At 31.9% G+C, this 7,004-nt stretch overlaps 2 pseudogenes; one reads left to right on the top strand and one right to left on the bottom strand.

Moving 5' to 3' along the window:
• Positions 1-1,147: 1,147 nt before the first annotated feature.
• Positions 1,148-2,706, top strand: LOC125601170 (annotated as a pseudogene).
• A 338-nt stretch (positions 2,707-3,044) lies between these two features.
• Positions 3,045-4,182, bottom strand: LOC125601169 (annotated as a pseudogene).
• Positions 4,183-7,004: the final 2,822 nt, after the last annotated feature.

Raw genomic sequence — 7,004 nt, forward strand, 5'->3', positions numbered from 1 at the left:
GCAATTAAAGTGAAGAAGGGTCAACGTCGTTCCACTAAACAAGTGTCCTAGTCCAATGCATGTTTCCTTGTGAATCTTCACATGTTTTGAATCAGTCGTCTCATTTGTTTGGTTTCTCGCTACCATTCACTTTTAAAATTATATTTTGTTATAGCCACAATTCAAACATTTACGGCCGCATTTTACTTTTTACTCATTGTGAACGAATGTAATATATTGGCGTGCTAAAAATAATGAATGTTAGTCCATTATTATTTATTTATATTGTAGAATAATACTGTTAGTCCATTATTATTATTATTATTATTATTTTATTATTATTATTATTATTATTATTATTATTATTATTATTATTATTATTATTATTTATATTTATATTGTAGAATAATATTTTTAAATAAGTGTGACTAAATTGATTGTATAAATTGAAGTCAACTCAATTAGATTTAAAACATATCAGATTTTAATGTTTTGGTCATTTCAGATTGATTCATTATTCATTTGAATCCAATTTCTTAAATCTGCATCATTATATTTATAAATTCAACATAGTGTCATTTTATTTTTACACTAGAGAATTAAACTCAGTAACACATGATTAACAAATCCATCTGTCTGTTTTTCAAATTCTATGAAAAACTCTCTAATCTTTAAATTTGAATTTTTATAAACTTTTAATAATAGTGTTTGTTGATTTATTATTAATAATATATGATTTGAATATCTTAGGGTAAAAGGTTGGATTTTCTATTAATATAATTTACTCATGAAAAAAGATTCAAATTCATTCTAACAATTTTCAAATCAAATGATTGAAAAATCTATTAAACATGAATAACACCAGATTTTAGTTGTTGTATTCAAATCTTTCTTTTAATTAAGAGAGTGTAAATCTAAAAACCAATAACCCTAGATTTCAAAATCTTTTAATTGAGATATTCTAGATGTAATAACCAAATCACATTAAATTTTAATATAGAAGTTACAATCAGGTATCAAATAACACTGACTCTTATAAAATAAGTATAATTAAATTTAAATTCATTATGAATAACACCACCAAACATCTCACATTTCTGGCAGTTTGGCACAATCTCTTTCCTATAAATAGTCTAATTTTAAACCCCAAAGGAAGCATCACAATCATTTATCAAATAAGTAACCATTCAAAAGAAAAAGCGATGGCACATTCTCCTTTTCTAAACCTTGTTTTAGTCTTTGTGACCGTGGCCTCCATATTTTCCACATTTGCTGAGGCCAATAGGGGATTTGGATGGGGTTGGGGTGGAGGCTCAAACTATTCAAGCAGTTTCAGGTTCAAGCCCTGGCTCAGGCTGGGGTTGGGGCTAGCCGGAACGGCTCGGGATGGATTTGGGGTGCGGGCACCAACTATTCAAGTGGTTCAAGGTCAAGCCCCGGGTCAGGATGGAGTTGGGGTTGGGTATGGGCTCCAACCATTCAAGTGGTTCAGGTTCAAGCCCGTGGTCGGGATGGGGTTGGGGCTGGGGTCCTAAAAACACAAACAATCGGGATCTGACGGCTCCCGGTTCTGGCTGGGGCTGGGGAGGTCACTCAAAAGGTTATAACGCAACCTACAATGCACCTAGAAAGATCATAGTCGGTGGAGACAAAGAGTGGACATATGGTTTCAATTACTCCGACTGGGCTTCTAAGACTGCCCCCTTCTTTCTCAATGACATACTTGGTGAGTAATTATGTTTTTTACTTTTTTCTTTTCTTTTCTACAGAATCTCACAATTGTTAAACGATATATATATATATATATATACATATATATATTTTATAGTAGCATATAAAAGCTGATTAATACCCTTATGGATACTATATGCCCAGCAGTACATATTTGATGAAAAAGACTCAGTCAAAAGTATATTAAATTACATATAGCACGTCTAGTTTGTATCATATTAGTTTTTTCATTGTTTGTTGTCAAATTCTAGCTATCATCATATTGCTGACTTAATAATATCAATAAGTTTGACGATAATGTTATGATATAATTATCCGATTGCAGTGTTTCAAATACAACCCACCAGCACCGTTCACGCACAGCGTTTATTTGTTTTCTAACCCATTGAGTTACGAAAAGTGCGATGTTAAGAAAGGAAAGATGATAGCTTCACCGAAGCAAGGTGCTGGAATGGCTTTGAGCTTGTTCTTACAAAATGAAGCCTACTACATATCGTGCGGCGAGCATGACGGTGCTCACTGCAGCAATGGCACCATGAAGTTACCGTCATGCCTATCTCCCCCGTTGGTAATTTGTTTGGGACTAAAGCTAACTCCGACGTCAAAAGTATCAAACATTAGGTTTTCAATTTGTTGTTGTGTGTCGTCAATAAAAACTATTACCAATTTACATTATCCACATTTTGTTGAGATTTGTTTGTGGTTTTGCTTTGTCTTTTTTTATTATGAGATCACCCTTGTTTATGTATGCTACCATATTTCATGGTAAAAGTTATGTCAAGATTTAGATCTTTATTTCAAAAAGACCAAGATTGAAGGTTCCAGACCTTTCTGTTAAAGAATTGGAACCATGAGAGATTCTACTGTAAACATAAAAGCCACCATATAGCTTCTATACTTTTATTCTTCTCTTCCCTTCCTTTGTTTTTCTTTTCACAGAAGATCCCGCTCCTTAGTCACGTGATCTTCTCTACCAGTTCAACTTCAAGCAACTAAGATACTTATAAGAAGCTAGAAACTTTATCAACGCTTTGAGTTTACAGTAGAATCTCTCATATTCAATTCTTTAACGCATTATCTGGTTCGCTCATCTTTGGTCATTTTTGAATAAAAGTACTAAATCTTGACATTAACTTTTACCATGAAATATGGTAGCATACATAAACAAGGGTGATCTCATAAATAAAAAAAGACAAAGCAAAACCACAAACAAATCTCAACAAAATGTGGATAATGGTAAATTGGTAATATGTTTTATTGACGACACACAACAACAAATTGAAACCTAATGTTTGATACTTTTGACGTCGGAGTTAGCTTTTAGTACCAACAAATTACCAACGGGGGAGGATAGGCATGACGGTAAACTTCATGGTGCCATTGCTGCAGTGAGCACCGTCATGCTCGCCGCACGATATGTAGTAAGGCTTCATTTTTTTAAGAACAAGCTCAAAGCCATTCCCAGCACCTTGCTTCGGATGCTATCATCTTTCCTTTCTTAACATCGCACTTTTCGTAACTCAATGGGTTAGAAAACAAATAAACGCTGTGCGTGAACGGTGCTGGTGGGTTGTATTTGAACACTGCAATCGGATAATTATATCATAACATTATCGTCAAACTTATTGATATTATTAAGTCAGCAATATGATGATAGCTATGAATTTGACAACAAACAATGTGAACTAATATGATACAAACTAGACCGTGCTATATGTAATTTAATATACTTTTGACTGATGTCTTTTTCATCAAATATGTACTGCTGGGCATATAGTATCCATAAGGGTATTAATCAGCTTTTATATGCTACTACTATAAAAATATATATATGTATATATATATATATATATATCGTTTAACAATTTGTGAGATTCTGTAGAAAAGAAAAAAGTAAAAAACATAATTACTCACCAAGTATGTCATTGAGAAAGAAGGGGGCAGTCTTAGAAGCCCAGTCGGAGTAATTGAAACCATATGTCCACTCTTTGTCTCCACCGACTATGATCTTTCTAGGTGCATTGTAGTTGCGTTATAACCTTTGAGTGACCTCCCCAGCCCCAGCCAGAACCGGAGCCGTCAGATCCCGAGTTGTTTGTGTTTTTAGGACCCCAGCCCCAACCCCATCCCGACCACGGGCTTGAACCTGAACCACTTGAATGGTTGGAGCCCATACCCCAACCCCAACTCCATCCTGACCCGGGGCTTGACCTTGAACCACTTGAATAGTTGGTGCCCGCACCCCAAATCCATCCCGAGCCGTTCCGGCTAGAGCCCCAACCCCAGCCTGAGCCAGGGCTTGAACCTGAACTGCTTGAATAGTTTGAGCCTCCACCCCAACCCCATCCAAATCCCCTATTGGCCTCAGCAAATGTGGAAAATATGGAGGCCACGGTCACAAAGACTAAAACAAGGTTTAGAAAAGGAGAATGTGCCATCGCTTTTTCTTTTGAATGGTTACTTATTTGATAAATGATTGTGATGCTTCCTTTGGGGTTTAAAATTAGACTATTTATAGGAAAGAGATGTGCCAAACTGCCAGAAATGTGAGATGTTTGGTGGTGTTATTCAATAATGAATTTAAATTTAATTATACTTATTTTATAAGAGTCAGTGTTATTTGATACCTGATTGTAACTTCTATATTAAAATTTAATGTGATTTGGTTATTACATCTAGAATATCTCAATTAAAAGATTTTGAAATCTAGGGTTATTGGTTTTTAGATTTACACTCTCTTAATTAAAAGAAAGATTTGAATACAACAACTAAAATCTGGTGTTATTCATGTTTAATAGATTTTTCAATCATTTGATTTGAAAATTGTTAGAATGAATTTGAATCTTTTTTCATGAGTAAATTATATTAATAGAAAATCCAACCTTTTACCCTAAGATATTCAAATCATATATTATTAATAATAAATCAACAAACACTATTATTAAAAGTTTATAAAAAATTCAAATTTAAAGATTAGAGAGTTTTTCATAGAATTTGAAAAAAGACAGATGGATTTGTTAATCATGTGTTACTGAGTTTAATTCTCTAGTGTAAAAATAAAATGACACTATGTTGAATTTATAAATATAATGATGCAGATTTAAGAATTGGATTCAAATAATAATGAATCAATCTGAAATGACCAAAACATTTAAAATCTGATATGTTTTAAATCTAATTGAGTTGACTTCAATTATACAATCAATTTAGTCACACTTATTTAAAAATATTATTCTACAATATAAATATAATATAATAATAATAATAATAATAATAATAATATAATAATAATATAATAATAATAATAATAATAATAATAATAATGGACTAACAGTATTATTCTACAATATAAATAAATAATAATGGACTAACATTCATTATTTTTAGCACGCCAATATATTACATTCGTTCACAATGAGTAAAAAGTAAAATGCGGCCGTAAATGTTTGAATTGTGGCTATAACAAATATAATTTTAAAAGTGAATGGTAGCGAGAAACCAAACAAATGAGACGACTGATTCAAAACATGTGAAGATTCACAAGGAAACATGCATTGGACTAGGACACTTGTTTAGTGGAACGACGTTGACCCTTCTTCACTTTAATTGCTACTTGAACTAATTAACGTTGACGAATCCATAAGTCACATATAATCTTTTTTGTTAATCTTCTATTCATCATAAATCGCCTTTATAATTACGTTTGAGTGACGATAAGATGATTTAACATAGAGCTCAATGATTTTTTTTGAAAATTCACATTTCTTCGATTTATAGTTTTTTCGTTCATTTTTTTTTGAAAAAGTAGTTTTTTTTTACGTTTAGTTTTTTCGTTCATAAATGATGCAAGACTAGTTTAGACCGTGGACTTTTTGCAGGCACGAGTAGGCTTTTACTGATTTGCCAAGATTAACTTGTTTTGATTCTTATGTTTCTCTTGGATAAATGTAACTCTTTTTAGAATTACGATAAGGGGGTCGCTTATGACATCTTCTCGTTAGTATAAGTTGTTTTCATTCATTATAGGAAGTTAGCATTGTAAATGTTTCTCTTGAACTCTTTCATCAATAAATTTGAAAATTCATTTAAAAAAAACCTTTGTAGGATCATGTCAAATATGAGTTATCAGTTAAATGTACATGAGTAATGTTTTATTTCAGGAAATAGATTCACTTATGCTCTTGTGGCGAAAGCGACGTTGGTTCCGAACAATGGTGGGTTATGCTCTTGCCCATAAGGTACTTAACAAAGATCCGCATCACCATATGAAAAAGTACATGCAATTCTCGTTAGCACATACAAATCATACAAAAGTTCCCACATATCCTAATGAATCTTATCCAACAAGAATGTTTAAATATTTAATTAGTTAAATAATGTTTAGAATTAATGTTGAAAATACTTATGAATTATTTGATAAGGATCTTATCCTCTTTGATAAAGAGAAAATAAAAAAAAGAAAAATTAAAATTTAATATAATAAAAGGAAAATCTGTTATTGCACGCATAATTGTTTTTGTTAATATTAGTTTTCAAAAATTCTAACATTCTTCGACACAGGTAAATTATTAGAGATTGTTCATGTATTAAAATTAGCAAACAAAAAAAATTTCCTAAGTACTCCTAGCAGAGCTTTCAAATGATGCACATGTTCGGTCAAACTCTTGTTATAAATAAGGATGTCACCAAAGTAAACAGCTACAAAGTGTCTTATGATAGATCTCAAAACATGGTTGTCAAAAGTGTCTGAGCTTTGGACCACAAGGGTTATGCTCTTACCAGTAAGGTACTTAACAAAGATTTGCATCACCATCTAAAAAGTACATGCAATTCTCGTTAGCACACATAAATCAAACAGAAGTTCCAACAGATCCTAATGAATCTTATCCAACAAGAAATCTCTAATTTAAGGGCAGAAAACAAGCAATAGATGGTTCTGAAGATTGAAGAAACAATATACCATTAGAGAAGAGTTCAGAAAAGTTTTGCACAACTGTATGGGTTTGCGTCTGTAAGATTAAAAAAAAGATGATTTACAACGAGGGGTAGTCTTCTTATATAGTGGCTTAGCCTCAGAGCATCCTTATCAACATTTAATAAAATATAAATATTAGTTGAATAATTTTTTGAATTACTTGTTGAAGAAACTTGTGAATTATTTGATAAAAATGTTCTTATCCTCTTTGATCAAGAAAATAAATAAAAGAAAAATTTTAATTTTAATATAATAAAAGGTAATCAGTTATTGAGCCCATAAAATCTTTTAATAATAAGAGTAGTAAAATTCTTGTTTT

The sequence above is a fragment of the Brassica napus genome, unplaced genomic scaffold (genome assembly GCF_020379485.1).
Source record: "Brassica napus cultivar Da-Ae unplaced genomic scaffold, Da-Ae ScsIHWf_2475;HRSCAF=3195, whole genome shotgun sequence".
Classification (NCBI taxonomy): domain Eukaryota; kingdom Viridiplantae; phylum Streptophyta; class Magnoliopsida; order Brassicales; family Brassicaceae; genus Brassica; species Brassica napus.